The following is a 17,022-nucleotide window of genomic DNA, read 5'->3' as shown; positions in this document are numbered from 1 at the left end:
GAGAGATTGTAGAAAGATGTAGGAGCAACAGGGTGGTGGTGATAAGAGATTTTAATTTTACCAACATTCTCTGGGATTCACTTAGTGTTAGAGGATTGGATGAAGCAGAATTGTAAGAAGCATCCAGGAGGGTTTTCTAGAGCAGTGTGGAAGTTGTCCAACTCATGATGGGGCCACACTGGACCCAGTGTTAGGAAATAAACCCGGCCAGGTGGTTGAAGTTTAAGTGGGGGGTTACTTTTGGAATAGTGATCACAATTCCATAAGTTTTAGGATACTCATGGACAGAGATGAGAGTAATCCTAAAGGAAGAGTGTTAAATTGGGGGATGGCCAGGGAAGCAAGAGACAAAAATAGCTGGAGCTTTAACAGATATCTTTGCAGCATCTTTGAGAATGGGGGAGGTCCCAGAGGACTGGAAAATTTCTACTGTTGTCCCCATGTTTAAGAAGGGTAGCAGGGATAATTCAGGTAATTACAGACCTGTGAGCCTGACGTCAGTGGTAGAGACGCTACTGGAGAAGATACAAAGGGATATAAAGTGGGCTTATTAGTGATAGGCAGTATGATTTTATGCAGGGAAGGTCATGTGTTACAAACCTAATTGAATTCTTCGAAGAGGTGAAAAAGTTGATTGATGAGGGAAGGAATGTAGGTGTCATATACATGGATATGAGGTGTTTGATAAGGTTCCCCATGGTAGGCTGATGAAGAAGGTGAAGTCACATGGGGACCAGTGTGTTCTAGCTGCATGGATAGAGAACTGGCTGGACAACAGGAGACAAAGAGTAGCAGTGGAAGGGAGCTTCTCAAAATGGAGACCTGTGACCAGTGGTGTCCCACACTGATCCGTGCCACTGTTGTTTGTGATATACATAAATGATTTGGAAGAAGGTGTAGGTTGCCTCATTAGCAAGTTTGCAGCTGGCACTAAGATTGGTGGAGCAACAGAGAGTGAAGGAGACTGTCAGAGAATACAGCAGAATATAGATAGATTGGAGAGTTGCGCAGAGATGACTGAGTTCAAATCGGACAAATGTGAGGTGATGCATTTTGGAAGATGCAATCCCAGAGCGAACTATACAGTAAGTGAAGAAGTCCTGGGGAAAGTTGATGCATGGAGAGATCTGGTGTTCAAGTCCATTGTTCCCTGTAGGTGTCAATGCAGGTCAGAATGGTCAAGAAGGCATACAGCATGCTGTCCATCATCCGATGGTGTATTGAGTACAAGAGTTGGCAGATCATGTTATGGTTGTATAAGACTTTGGTTTGGCCTCATTTGGAATAAGCGGACAGTTCTGGTTGCCACATTGGATGGATGCTTTGGAGAGGGTGCAGAGGAGGTTCACCAGGATGTTGCATGGTATGGAGGGTCTTGCTATGAGGAGAGGTCGAGTAGATTAGGATTATTTTCATTGGAAAGAAGGCAGTTGAAGAGGGACCTGATTGAGGCCTATAAAATCATGAGAAGTGTAAATAGGCTGGATAACAAAGTTTTTTTCCCAGAGTGGAGGACTCAGTTACCAGGGGTCACCAGTTCAAAGTGAGAGGGGAAAAGTTTGGGGAAATATGCATGGAAAGTTCTTCACGTAAAGGGTAGCGGTGTCTGGAATGTGTTGCCAATGAAGGTGGTGGGAGCAGGAATGATAGCGTCATTTAAGCTATATCTAGACAGATAAATGAATGGGCAGGGAGCAAAGGGATACAGATCCTTAGAAAATAGATGACAGATTTAAATGGAGGATATGGATTGGCACAGGCTTGGAGAGTCGAAGGTCCTGTTCCTGCGCTGTAATATTCTTTGTTCTTTGCTCCAAGAACCAATCCTGTGAGTAGCAAACGCTGTGTGGATTCTAAGGAACAAGACATGATTGCGAGCTAACAAACAAAGTACTGGAGAAAATGGGTATGTCTTGACAACATCTGTGGAGAGAAAAACAATATCAATGTTTCAAATTCACTATCCCTTTGTCAGAACTGACCATTTTGATAAAAGGCTTTGAGATATTAACTCTGTTTCACTTTCCACAGATGCTGCCAAGACCTGCCAAGTTTCTCCAGCACTTCCCATTTTTGTTTTACCTCTTTGCCATCTGCCTGACCTGCTGTGCTTTTCCAGCACAACATTCCCAACTCTGAGCACCAGCATCTGTGGTCCTCACTTTCTTCTTATAGAAATCAGACTGGAGAATTAGTGCGGAAAATAAAGAAATAGAAGTTGAATTGAAAATGTATTTTGCATCAGTATTTACTATAAAGAAGTAACATCCAGAAAATGGAAGGGAGGAAGAAACTCATTAAAAGTCACACTAATCAGAAAACTGATACTGAATAAATTGCTGGAGTTGTTTGTGCTGACAAGTACCTGCCTTCTGATGAACTAGGGTCTTAAAAGAAGTGCCTCATCAGATAGTTGATGTGTTGGCTTTAAATTTCCAAACCTTTTTTCTTGGATTTCAGGATATTCATATTAGATTCAAAAGTTGTGAATTTATTCAAAAAGGACGAGAGACAGAATGTCAGAATCTGCAGGTCAACTAGCTTAACCTCTGTCAAATAGAAATGTTAGAACCTGTTATAAAAGAAGTTAGAGCAGGGCATGGAGCTAAGTTCAAGATAATCAGGCAGAGTCAGCGTTGTTGTGTTAAAGGGAAATCATGTTTCACTAATCTATTGAGTTTCTTGGAGTACTGTGTGCAGTTTTGGTCACCCTACTATACAGGAAATTATTAAACCAGGAAGCGTGCAGAAAGGATTTATCAGGCTCCCACCTAGGCTGTAAGGTTTGAGTTATAAGGAAAGGCTGAATAGGCTGGGACATTTTATTTCCCTGGAGTGTAGGAGACTTGAATGGTGACCTCTTGAAATTTATAAAGTCACGAGAGGCATAGATAAGGTATACAGTGAACAGCATTTCCCCATGATAGGGGAATCCAGAACTAGGGGGTATAGGTTTAAGATGAGAGGGGTAAAATATAACAGGATCCTGAGGAGCAATTTTTTTCACAGAGGGTGGTGTCTGGGACAGGCTGCCTGAAGTACTGGTGGAAACGAGTACAGTTTTACCATTTAAGAAACGTTGGGTAGGTACATGGATGGTATAGGTATGGAGGGATATGGACCAAACGCAGCAATGGGACTAGATTAATTGTGAAAAACTGGGTGGCATTGTCAAGTTGAGCCAAAGGGCTTGCTTCCATGCTTTAAACCTCCACAACTCTGACTGTATAAGATAAAGTGCTGAAGATAAAGGGGAACCAGCACTTGGATTTCCAGCAGGCAAGTGTTAAGGTACCCCATTAAAGGTTATTGTGGAAAATAAAAGCTCATGGTGAACGGTGTAGCATATTTGCATGGATTGACAATTACCTGGCTAACAGGAAGCAGAAAATATGTTATTGGGCCTTTTTCATATTGACAAGGTGCAATGAGTGGTGTACTATGGGGATCAGTGCTGCTGCCTCAACTTATTACAGTTTGTGCAAATGACTCAGAAAGAATATAAAGGTATAGTTGTCAAATTTGTTAACAAAGATGTAATAAGTTGAAAATAAGCTGGCAAGAGGACACAGTGAGGTCAAAGAATAAATAGAACAAGGAAAACTACAGCACAAGAACAGGCCCTTTGGCCCTCCAAGCCTGCGCCGATCCAGATCCTCTACATAAACTTGCCGTCTATTTTCTGAAGATCTAAAGGCATTTGGAATGCTTTCCTTTATTGGTCAGAGTATTGAGTACAGGAGTTGGGAGGTCATGTTGCGGCTGTACAGGACATTGGTTAGGCCATTGTTGGAATATTGCGTGCAATTCTGGTCTCCTTCCTATCGGAAAGATGTTGTGAAACTTGAAAGGGTTCAGACAAGGATGTTGTCAGGGTTGGAGAATTTGAGCTCCAGGCAGAGGCTGAACAGGCTGGGGCTGTTTTCCCTGGAGCGTCAGAGGCTGAGGGGTGACCTTATAGAGGTTTACAAAATTATGATTAGATTAGATTAGATTAGATTACTCACAGTGTGGAAACAGGCCCTTCGGCCCAACAAGTCCACACCGACCCGCTGAAGCGCAACCCACCCATTCCCCTACATTTACCCCTTTTACCTAACACTACGGGCAATTTAGCATGGCCAATTCACTTACCCTGCACATCTTTGGAATGTGGGAGGAAACCGGAGCACCCGGAGGAAACCCACACAGACATGGGGAGAATGTGCAAACTCCACACAGTCAGTCGCCTGAGTTGGGAATTGAACCCGGGTCTCTAGCGCTGTGAGGCCGCAGTGCTAACCACTGTGCCACTGTGCCGCCCACGGTGAGGGGCATGGGGCATGGATAGGATAAATAGACAAAGTCTTTTCCCTGGGATCGGGGAGTCCAGAACCAGAGGGCATAGGTTTAGGGTGAGAGGGGAAACATATAAGAGAGACCTAAGGGGCAACTTTTTCACGCAGAAGATGGTACGTATATGGAATGAGCTGCCAGAGGATTTGGTGGAGGCTGGTACAATTGCAACATTTAAGAGGTATTTGAATGGGTATATGAATAGGAAGGGTTTGGAGGGATATGGGCCGGGTGCTGGCAGGTGGGACTAGATTGGGTTGGGATATCTGGTTGGCATGGACAAGTGGACCGAAGGGTCTGTTTCCATGCTGTACATCTCTATGACTCTATGACTCTATTTGTATCCCTTTGCTCCCTGCCCATTCATGTATCTTATCTAGATACATCTTAAATGACGCTATCATTCCCACCTTTACCTCCTCCTCTGGTAATGCGTTCCAGGCCCCTACCACCCTCTGTGTAAAGAACATTCTATGCATATCTCCACTAAACATTTCCCCTCTCACTTTGAATTTGTGACCCCTAGTAATTGAATGCCACACTCTGGGGGAAAAAGCTTCTTGCTATCCACCCTGTCTTTACCTCTCATGATTTTGTAGACCTCAATCAGGGCACCCCTCAACCTCTGTCATTTTAATGAAAATAATCCTAATCTATTCAACCTCTCTTTAAAGCTAGTGCCCTCCATAACAGGCAACATCCTGTGAACCTCCTCTGCACCAAACCAAAGCAGCCACATCCTTTTGGGAATATGGCGACCAGAACTGATTGCTGTATTCTAAATGTGGCCAAACCAACATCTTATGCAACTGTAACATGATCTGCCAACTCTTGTACTCAGTACCCCGTCCAATGAAGGAAAGCATGCTGTATGCCTTATTGACCACTTTACTGGCCTGTGTTGCCACCTACAGGGAACAATGGACCTGAACACCCAGATCTCTCTGTATGTCAATTTCCTCCAGGACTTTTCCATGTTTTGAATAGTTTGCTCTTGAATTAGATCTTCCAAAATGCATAACCTCACATTTGCCTGGATTGAACTCCACCTACCATTTATCTGCCCATCTCTCCAACCTATTTGTATTCTGCTGTATTCTTCGACAGTCCCCTTCACTATCTACTACTGCACTAATCTTGGTGTCATCTGCAAACTTGCTAATCAGGCAACCGATACCTTTCTCCACATCATTAATATATATTCACGAGCAACAGTGGTCCCAGCACGGATCCTTATGGGACACCAGTGATCACAGGTATCCATTTTGAGAAACTCCCTTCCACTACCAGTCTCTGTCTCCTGTTGCCCAGCCAGTTCTCTACCCATCTAGCTGGAATGTCCTGGACCCCATGCGACTTTACCTTCTCTATCACCCTACCATAAACCTTATCAAATGGTTTACTGAAGTCCATGTTTATAACATCTACAGCCCTTCCCCCATCAATCAAGTTTGTCACCTCAAAGGTTGTAAGACATGACTTTCCCTGCACAAAACCATGCTGCTATTACTGATAAGCCCATTTTCTTCTAAATGGGAATAGATCCTATCCTAAAAGGTCACAAAAAGTATTGTTAGATTAGCTTTGTGGGCAAAAAAGTAGGAAGTAGAATATGATGTGGGAGCGCAACTCTAGTTAAGAAAGGGACTGTTAAAAATGCAAGTCAATATGCTTCACTTGAGCAGTTGGAAGAAGGCACATACATAGAGAGGTAGAGCATGATTGAATGTGTTACTGGAAATTTAGTGATCGGTGGGAATTCAATCTGTGGGAAAAAAACCTGAGAGGTGCTTTTTTATTTTTCTTGTTCATAGTTTGTAAGGTTCTTCTTCAAGGTTTATAGTTCATAAGGATATTTTCTTCAGCTTTAACTGAACAGAGAGAAGGGAATCCTAGTTTAACAACTGCTGATTGGGTGCACAAATCAAAACACTGACACCGCGGCAAAATGGTATGTTGATTCGTTCATAATTTTAAAATGATTTTGAAGGAAGGTATCAACTGAGAAACAACAGGAATAAATGAAAGTCGAGGCCAGTATAATAAAAGAAAGGCAGCATTGTGGTCCAGAAAGGCAGCACGGTGGCTCAGAGCACCAGAGACCCTCGTTCAATTCTAGCCTCGGGCGACTGTCTGTATGGAGTTTACACATTCTCCCCGTGTCTGCATGGGTTTCTTCTGAGTGCTCTGATTTCCTCCCACAATCCAAAGATGTGCAGGTTAGGTGAATTAGCCAAATTGTCCAGTGCCCAGGGATGTGCAGGTTAAGTGCATTAGTCAGGGATAAATATACAGTAATAGGGTAGGGGAATGGGCCTGTGTGGGATACTCTTCGGAGGGTCAGTGTGGACTTGTTGGGCCAAACAGCCCGTTTCCATACTATAGGGATTCTAGTCTATGAACTATAACTAAGCAAAGTTGGGTAAGTGAAGTGCAGTTAGCATAAGGTTTGTAAATTAACATTATTCTTACATAAGTATAATTTTCTTTAGAAAAGAGAGTTACTAAGGAACTAACACCAATGATATGCTGTTCCTGTGCTGTGTGGCATATTATGGAAGCTTCAGTTTTCCTTGTTGAACATGCGTGCTTTAAGTGTGTCTGACTGCTGTTACCAGCAAACCGTAATTTGGAGCTGGAGCTTTGGGTTTATTCAGTGTGGAGCTTTCTCATTGCTAGACAAGTTATGGATAGCACGTTCAGTGATGTGGTTGCCCTGCAAGTGCAATCTTCAGCCAGAGGCACAACGCAGACAATCCATCTTAGCTTTTTTCAGATGACCCAGCCATCACCATCACAGATGTTAGTCTTCAGTCAATTTGATTCCCTCTGTGATATCAAGATATGTATTGAAGATACTACAAGGGCTACGGGCCCTATTAATATTCTAGCTATAGTACTGAAATGTTGTTGTACTCCTAGTTCCAGCGCAGCGATAACACTGACAATGTCCTGTTCACAAAAAACAGGACAAATGTAATCCAGCCAGTTGTGCCTTATGTGTCTTGATCATCGGTAAAGTGATAGAAGTTGTCATCAGCAGTGCTATCAAGCTTCACTTGCTTAACAATAACTTGCTCAGTGACATTCAGTTTAGGTTCCACCCAGAACCACGCAGCTCCTGATCGTATCACAGTTTTGATTCAAACAGAAACAAAGGAGCTGAATTCCCATGGTGCAGTGAGAGTAACTGCACCTGACATCAAAACCAGATTGAACTGTGAGCAGCATCAAGGAGCCCGCTATAAAATTGGAGTCAAGGAAATTGGAGGAAACTTTCCATTTGTTGAGGTCATACCTGGCACAAATACCTGTTGTTGTTGGAGGTCAGTTATCTCATCTCTAGGAAATCTATAGAAATTTTGCGGGGCAATGTTCTTGGCTCAACCATCTTCAACTGCTTAAACAAGACCTTACATTCATCATAAGGTCAGAAATGGGGATGTGCAGTCATCAGTGAACAAAGTTCACCAACAAATCTGATTCCTCAGATACTGAAGTCCAAATACAATAACATAGAAAACATACAGATTTGGACTGCCAAATGAGAAATGTTATTTGTGCCACACAAGTGCCGGTTACTCCAACAGAGAGAGGTTCTACCCAATGCCCCTTGACATTTGAATGTATTACTATTACTGAATCCTGCACCATCAACATCCTGGGGGTTACCAATGACAAGAAACTACAGTGGGCAAGCCCTATGTAAAAGGTGTGGCTACAAAAGCAGGGCAGAAGCTAGTAAGACATCAGAAATATGATGGAACACTTCCTACTTGCCTGTGTGATTGTGCTTCAACAACACACAAAAACTAGACCAAGCAATCCATTTGATTAGCACCACATCCACAAACATTCACTGTCTCCTCCATTATGCTCAGTAGTACCTGTATGTACCATCTGAAAAGTATACTTCAGAAATTTCCAAGACAGCCTTGTTATGCTGTGTTTGGTGTATTTTGTGCAGTTTTGATTGCCACACTACCAGAAGGATGTGGAAATTTTGGAGAGAGTACAGAGAAAGTTCACCAAATGTTGCCTGGTCTTGACGACATTGTCTATGAGGAAAGATGAAAAAGAATAGGATTGTTTTCACCGGACAAACGGCAGCTGAGAGAAGACCTGAGTCTGCAAAATTGAGAGGCATAAACAGGGTGGATAGTCAGAGGCTTTTTCCCAGGATTGATGTTTCAATTACAATGGGGCACAAGTTCAAGGTGAGAGGGGGGATGTTTTAAGGGAGATGTGCGAAGGAAGTTTTTCATGCAGAGTGCGGTAGAAGCCTAGAATGCACTGCCAGAAGAGGTGGTGAAGGCAGGCACATTGGTGGTGTTTAAGAGGCATCTGGTTGGTTACATGAATAAGGAGGGAATAGTGTTGGACCAAAGGGTATTCTCCCCACCCTTACTCCAGTTCTTCCTTTCTGCATAAATACATGCATATATCAAAAATTGCCAACTGGCAAACCAGTTCAATATGATAAAATGGACACGATGAACTCAACTGCTAGCTCAGAAACTGGCACTGTGTTTCTTTTACAGAATACTATTGAGAGAGGATCAGCGGAAAGTGAAGTGATGGACTTTGGAACAAGGTCAGCTCCTTGGAGCAAGATTACAGGTGAGTTCTAATACAGGGAACTGAAATGAAGCCTTAGATAGAGAAGTGTGGAGAGAAGAGCTGAGCGGATGCACACAAAATGTGCTTAATGCCTTTAAAACTTAGAACAGTACAACCCAGAAACAGGCCCGTCAGCCCACTATGTCTGTTTAGACAATGATGCCATTTTAATCTGATATGCCTGCACATGACTCATTTCCTGATGAAGAGTTTATGCTTGAAACATCGATTCTCCTGCTCCCTAGATATTGCCTGACCATCTGTGCTTATCCAGCACCATACTCTTCGACTCATGGCTCATATCCCTCTATTCCCTGCCTGTTATTTGTCTGTCTTTCATTGCAAGCCAGACAGAAGGTATCTAATGTCTAAGGGCTGAAGTAGAAGCTCAGACATTTAGAACTAAGCAAAAGAAGAGTTGATCAGAAGGGAGGTTTGGAAGGATGTGGTCAAGTTACTTGATGAATAGTTTTGCACTTTATTCACAGAAGAAGGAAACTGTTCAGACATAGTAGTCAAGGACAGCGAATGTGGACTGTTAGATCATGTAATGGGAGAGGAAATATTTAGGTTAGCATCTTTGGAAGTGTTTGGTTATTCAAACATGGGAGGTAAAAATAATGACTGCAGATGCTGGAAACCAGATTCTGGACTAGTGGTGCTGGAAAAGCACAGCAGTTCAGACAGCATCCGAGGAGCAGTAAAATCGACGTTTCGGGCAAAAGTCCTTCAGGAATACAGGCAGAGTGCCTGAAGAGTGGAGGGATAAATGAGAGGAGGGTGGGGGTGGGGATAAAGTAGCAAAGAGTACAATAGGTGAGTGGGAGAGGGGATGAAGGTGATAGGTCAGGGAGGAAGGTGAGTGGATAGCTGGAAAAGAAGATAGGCAGGTAGGACAAGTCATGGGGACAGTGCTGTGCTGGAAGTTTGGAACTGGGGTGAGGTGGGGGAAGGGGAAGTGAGGAAACTGTTGAAGTCCACATTGATGCCCTGAGGTTGAAGTGTTCCGAGGCGGAAGATGAGGCGTTTTGCTTCCAGGCGTTGGGGGGGGTGAGGGAGCAGCAGTGAAGGAGGACCAGGACCTCCATGTCCTCGGCAGAGTGGGAGGGGGAGTTGAAATGTTGATCCATAGGGTGATGTGGTTGTCCCAGAGATGTTCCCGAAAGTGCTCTGCTAGAAAGCATCCAGTCTCCCCAATGTAGAGGAGACCGCATCGGGAGCAATGGATACCATAAATGATATTGGTGGATGTGCAGGTAAAACCTTCATGGATGTGGAAGGCTCCTTTAGGGTCTTGGATGGAGGTGAGGGAGGAGGTGTGGGCGTAGGTTTTGTAATTCCTGCGGTGGAAGGGGAAGGTGCCAGGACGATAGGGTGGGTTGTAGGGGAGCATGGACCTGACCAGGTGGTCACAGAGGGAACGGTCTTTGCGGAAGGCGGAAAGGAGTGGGGAGGGAAATATTTTCCTGGCGGTGGGTTCCGTTTGGAGGTGGCGGAAATGTCGGCGGATGATTTGTTTTATGCAAAGGTTGGGTAGGGTGGAAGGTGAGCACCGGGGCATTCTGTCCTTGGTACGGTTGGAGGGGTGGGGTCTGAGGGCAGAGGTGCGGGATGTGGATGAGATGCGTTGGAGGACATCTTTAACCATGTGGGAAGGGAAATTGCGGTCGCTAAAGAAGGAGGCCATCTGGTGTGTTCTGTGGTGGAACTGGTCCTCCTAGGAGCAAATACGGCGGAGGCGGAGGAATTGGGAATATGGGATAGCATTTTTGCAGGAGGTAGGGTGGGAAGAGGTGTAATCCAGATAGCTGTGGGAGTCAGTGGGTTTGTAAAAAATGTCGGTGTCAGTCGGTCATCATTAATGGAGATGGAGAGGTCCAGGAAGGGGAGGGAGATGTCAGAGATGGTCCAGGTAAATTTAAGATCCGGGTGGAATGTGTTGGTGAAGTTGATGAACTGCTCAATCTCCTTGCGGGAGCACGAGGTGGCGCCAATGCAGTCATCAATGTAGCAGAGGAAGAGGTGAGGAGTGGTGCCGGTGTAATTACGGAAGATGGACTGTTCTATGTAGCCAACAAAGTGACAGGCATAGCTGGGGCCCATATGGGTGCACATGGCTACCCCTTTGGTCTGGAGGAAGTGGGAGGATTCAAAGGAGAAGTTGTTAAGGGTGAGGACCAGTTCGGCCAAACGAATGAGAGTGTCGGTGGAAGATACTGTTGGGGATGTCAGGAGAGGAAGAAACGGAGGGCTTGGAGGCCCTGGTCATGGTGGATGGAAGTGTAGAGGGACTGGATATCCATGGTGAAGATGAGGCGTTGGGGGCCAGGGAAACTGATGTCTTGGAGGAGGTGGGGGGGGGGGGGGTGCGTGGATGGTGTCTCGAATGTATGTGGGGAGTTCCTGGACTAGGGGGGATAGGACAGTGTTGAGGTAGATAGAAATGAGTTCAGTGGGGCAGGAGCATGCTGAGACAATGAATCGGCCAGATGGTACAAAGGTTGGTTGCATTGCTGATAATGGGAAGGAAATCTGAAGATTGCAGGAAGGTATGATTTGACCAGGTTGGTAGAAAAGTGAAAAAAATTCCTCCAGCGACATATGATTCTTGTATTTGAGGAGAACAAACAAATGCAAGGGAATACACAATAAATGGTAAAATATACTAGTTTGAAAACATCTGATCTCGGAAGCCAAGTAGAACTGAGCCTTGTTACAACTTTGATGAAGGCCTGCCTGAGAATGCTTGGAGTGGCACAGTGGTGGTGTCCATATCCCTGGACCAGAAGGCCTGGATTCAAGTCCCATCTGCTCCAAAGGTGTGTAATAACATCCCTGAACAAGTTGATTAGAAAGAAAAGGTAAATGGTCAAATAGTGGGAAGGATAAAGGACCAGGGGGAACCTGAACAACCTGAAAAGCAGTACAAATAAATTAGATAAGAAGGCAAGTGAGATATGAGCTTAAGCATAGAATGTAAGGGCAGTTTTGGCATAATAATATAAGAGACTGGAGCATGGTATACCATTCTGGTCACTATACTACAATAGAGATGCAACCATACTTGAGAGGATATAAAGTAGATTCATGTAGTCATCATCAGAAATGGAATATATTATCCATAATAAAAATTAGATGGGATATTTCTAAAAGAAGGCCAGAAAGTGGTGGGGGTGGAAGTGGAGAGAAGGGGAGAAACAATATTAGAGGAATTTTACAGAGTAGCCAGATTCTGAAATGTTCAGAGACAGTTTGCAAAGAGCAACGTTGTTTCAATGCACCTTACCTTTCTGTTATAGAGTCACAGAGTCACTAAAGTTGTCCAGCACGGGAACCAGACCCTTTGATTCAACTCGTCTATGCGAACCAGATATCCCAAATTAATCTAGTCCCATTTACAGCATTTTGCCCATATCGCTCTAAACCCTTCCCATTCGCATACCCATCAAAATGTCTTTTGAATCTTTCCCTTCTACTTTAGACCTATAGCCTCAAGTTTTGGACTCCCCTTCCCTGGGAAAAAGACCTTGGCTTTTCACCCTCCTAGCAGAAGGAGGGGAGGAATGGAGACAGACACTTCAACCATTGTTTCCTCTTCTAGCAGCCTCTTGAAGAATGCTTTTTGCTGAGTACAGCTAGTGGTAACACCCTGCACCGTGGAGTCGTTTAATGTGGAAGGTTATTGCGTTGCAGCTGTCCCAGGATCTGGCTGTCCAAGTTGTGAGCATCTCTTCAATAGGGTGTTTTATCTGATGGGCAATGCTTATGTTATCTCCCCTAACTGAGCATGGATATCGAGGCATTGAAGAACCCAACATATTTATTAGAGCTAACTACTGTGCATGAACATGACAGCCTTCAGGGACCACAGTTTCTGGGCAATTTTTAAGCTGTTAAGTTACAAAACAGGCATGTGTTTCCAGTGGAATGTCGTGCTTCAAGTGATCTGAAGTAAGATGGAGTATGAAATCTTTTTACCCTGGGAATATGATACAGTGATGATATCATGAGCGTGTCTCGTAAAGGTACACTTGTTCTTTCTTTACTTGTACCTTCTCTGTTCTTCCTCCTTCATCATTCAAGGTGGCCACTGAGGGCATGGTGGAAAGAATTTTGCCTTCATAATACAACATTATGAAGGACAGAATCTGAATCTGAAGTCTTTTACTCTGGTGACTACTAGTGGGGTCTTCAGAGCAATCAATGTTTCAGGATGACATTAGTCTACCCCATGACTTATCTGGTTGTAACATGTCTCTTCTTGTTGGGGTTAAGTGCAAAATGTATTCTCAAGCCTGAAGTATAGCGAGTACTCCTTGTCACTGTGCAGCCACCCTTTAGTTTGACTTGACATTGCCTGTGAAATTCTTCTAAAGTTTAGTTTCTGAGGTCCCAAAACAGAAATGTGATAAAGACCAGATAATAGTTTCTTTGATAATTTTGGTACTTGTACACTTTCAGTTTTGGTCTGGGAGGTTTCAGTGCCCTTATTTATCCCTGGGAGAGAGGATTTAGCTAGCCGCATGTTGGCTGCCTCTCTTTCAGCCTCTACTATTTCTAACACTTCTGGCTAAGTATCAACTTATTACTGTACACTAGTTTTGGATGCTTGAGAGTTATGAGCAGCACACACTGCCTTATGTGTAGTTGTCAGTGTCATCTTGTTAATGAGGTAACAATTTCACCATATTGCCCTAATTCAGCAACAGCAGGAATGGGCCAGTCCCGGTTCTGTCCCAAGACCTTTGGGACACCCTGGTTCACATGAAGCTGGCTACTTTCTATTGTTTTGTCCCGTGGCTGTGTTGGGGTCCTCTCTCTCACAATCAGTTAATCTGCCTGAGAGGGAAATGCTCTGGTTCCAATCCAGTTCAGCAAGGAAGGTTTTGGCTTATTCCATTTCTGGCTCTTGCCCATTCTCTCTTTTGAAATCTACATGTCCTTCCTTGACCTCTCTGAATTTTTTTATTAACCTGACTTTAGCCTTTCTAAAAAAACGTTTTCTCTCAAACTACCTTATCCCAGATGAATGTTCTTTAACCCCCTTCAAAACCACTGAACTCTTTACAGCCTTCTGCAGCCCTGTGAAAGTTTGCTGAAATGATATAGTTTATGCATTTCTCTGGATGTTCTCCTGGATCTTCTGGTCTCACTTGTTTATTTTTATCTTTTTTAGTTCTGCTGGGGTCTATCCTGACTGCTTCTGACTCAAAAACAAACAAGCAAATAAACAATCTCCAATTGTATTCTAAACTTATTAAATTGAAATGCCAGATATAGTAGTTGATCCACTTGTTGGAGAATGTTGTTACAGAACTTAAAGCTATTGATTTGTGAATTATTTTTGTTGATAATATTAATCAGGGGGCGGCACGGTGGCACAGTGGTTAGCACTGCTGCCTCACAGCGCCAGATAACTGGGTTCAATTCCCGCCTCAGGCAACTGTCTATGTGGAGTTTGCACATTCTCCCTGTGTCTGTGTGGGTTTCCTCCGGATGCTCTGGTTTCCTCCCACAGTCCAAAAATGTGCAGCTTAGGTGTATTGATCACGCTAAATTGCCCATAATGTTAGGTGAAGGGGTAAATGTAGGGGAATGGGTCTGGGCGGGTTGTTCTTCGGAAGGTCAGTGTGGAACTATTGGGCTGAAGGGCCTGTTTCCACACTGTAAGTAATCTAATCTAATCAATGCTGTAGTATTTAAAAGGTGGAACTCCAAAAGAGTGAGTATAACATCACTTTCTGTGATGACGTCAGAGATTTTGCATGGACTTATAATATGTATAGGTAAGGAATAAATTAGTTTCTATTAACATACAGCAGCAGATTGCACATATATACCTTAAAAGGTGAACAATCTCTATTCCAACCCTTTCAACAAATGAAATGGTGGATCATATATTTATTGCACACCAAAAATGACCAAAAAACTATTATATGATCATTATCACATTTGTTTTGGGGCTTCAGAAACTAAACTTTAAAAAAATTTCATATGCAATGTCAAGTCAAACTAGAGGCTGGCTGCTCTGTGACAAGGAGTACTCACTGTATCCAGGGCTTGAGAATACCTTTTGCACTTTACCAGGTCAGGACAGCTCCCTGACAAGAAGAGCCATGTTGTAACCAGGTAAATCATGGAGTAGTCTCAGGTCATGCTGAAACAATGATCTCAAAATGCTGTAGCATATTAGCATGCTCCACACAAATCTCATTATCCTCCATATCCTTCTCTTGGGTGAATACTGACATGAAGTTTCCTCCTTTATCCTAACCTTCTCCCTAGTTATCCTCTTTTGTTTAATGTAACCATGATATGGAGGTGTAGGTGTTGGACTGAGATGGATTTGGGAAACTAGTGGAGAGAATACTTAAGGATAGGATTTATGTGTATTTGTAAAAGCATGAACTGATTAGGGCTTTGTGCAGGGCAGGTCATGTCTTACTAACTTATTTGAATTTTCAAGGAGGTGACAAAGTTGATCGATTTGAGTGGAGCAGTGGATGTTGTCTACGTGAAGTTTAGTAAAGCTTTTGATGAGGACTCTTATGGTGCTTGTCTGTGTGGATTCAGAATTTGCTTGCCCATATAAGGAAGGATAAATTTCAGGCTGGAGGTCCATGACTAGTGGTGTTCCACAGGGATCCGTAATGGGACCTCTGCTGTTTGTGACATATATAAATGACTTGGATGAAAATGTAGATGGGTGGGTAAGTAAGTTTGCAGATGATACAAAGAGCGGTACGGTGGGATACAGATCAGTTGCAGGTATGGCAAGAGAAATGGTAGAAGGAGTTTAATTCGGGTAAGTGTGAGATGCTGCACTTTAGGAGATCAAATGTTAAGGAAAAATGTCAGGATCTCATATTGCAGCTTTATAAGACTTGTGGTTGGGCCACACTTAACAGGATTGTGTTCAGTTCTGGTTGCCACATTACAGGGGATGTGGATGCTTTGGAGAGGGTGCAGAAGAAAGTTACCAGGATGCTACCTGAAATAGAGGGTATGACGTATAAGGAGAGGTTAGAAAAACTCAAGTTGTTTTCTCTGGAGCAGCAGAGGCTGTGGGGAGACTTGATAGAAATCTATAAAATTATGAGATGCATAGAATTAGAATTACTATCCCCTATCGTGTGGTAACAGGCCCTTCGTCCCAACAAGTTCACACTGACCCGCTGAAGAGTTAACCATGCAGACCCCTGACAAATTCACCTAGCCTACACATCCCTGAGCACTATGGGTAATTTAGTGTGGCCAGTTCACCTAACCTGCACATCTTTGTGATTGTGGGAGGAAACCGGAGCACCTGGAGGAAACCCACACATAGATAAGGTTGATGGTCAGAATCTTTTTCCCAGAGTTGAAATATCTAAAACTAGGGGACATGATTTAAGGTGAGGGGGGAAAGTTCAAAGGGGCAAGGATTTTACACAAAGAGTGGTCAGAGTCTGCAATATGCTGCCAGGGGTAGTGATAGAGGCAGATATGATTGGGGCTTTTAGATAAACACATGAATATGCAGGAATAGAGAGATACGTACCAAGGGTAGGCAGAAAGGATTATTTTAATTTGGTGTCATGTTCAATGCAATATCTTGGGTTGAAAGGCCCTTTCCTGTGCTGTACTGTTCTTTGTTGGAAAACAAAGTCACAGGTAGTGTGAGCTGCTGAATGCCAAGAGCCTTTTATTTTGGGATGTACTGCAAAATACAGACCAAAATGCTTTGACAATTTTCTGGGAAGTTTCAAAGTGACAAATACCATGTTAGTCTGATGGAGTTCCTCTTTCAGACCTTAAACGTAAACATCACTTACAATGTTTGTTTTCCTGCAATGTCATTGCTGACACTTTGACCTGTGTGAAAAATCTCAATGTAGCAGGGAACTGACAATGCAACTAATGTGACTTTTAAGAGTGAGTGATTGTGTAACTGCCTTATGACATTTCTCTGCAAGGGAACATATAAAACAATTTGGAACAGTTGGCCACTTGAGTCAATGCACTTGGAAGATAGGAATCATATGACAAAATGCTATGGAAGGATGAAACCAGGTGAATTGGTGATGC

Source organism: Hemiscyllium ocellatum, chromosome 10 (genome assembly GCF_020745735.1).
Source record: "Hemiscyllium ocellatum isolate sHemOce1 chromosome 10, sHemOce1.pat.X.cur, whole genome shotgun sequence".
Taxonomy (NCBI): Eukaryota; Metazoa; Chordata; class Chondrichthyes; order Orectolobiformes; family Hemiscylliidae; genus Hemiscyllium; species Hemiscyllium ocellatum.
The sequence above is the reverse complement of the archived record's forward strand: the minus strand, read 5'-3'. Positions refer to the sequence as shown.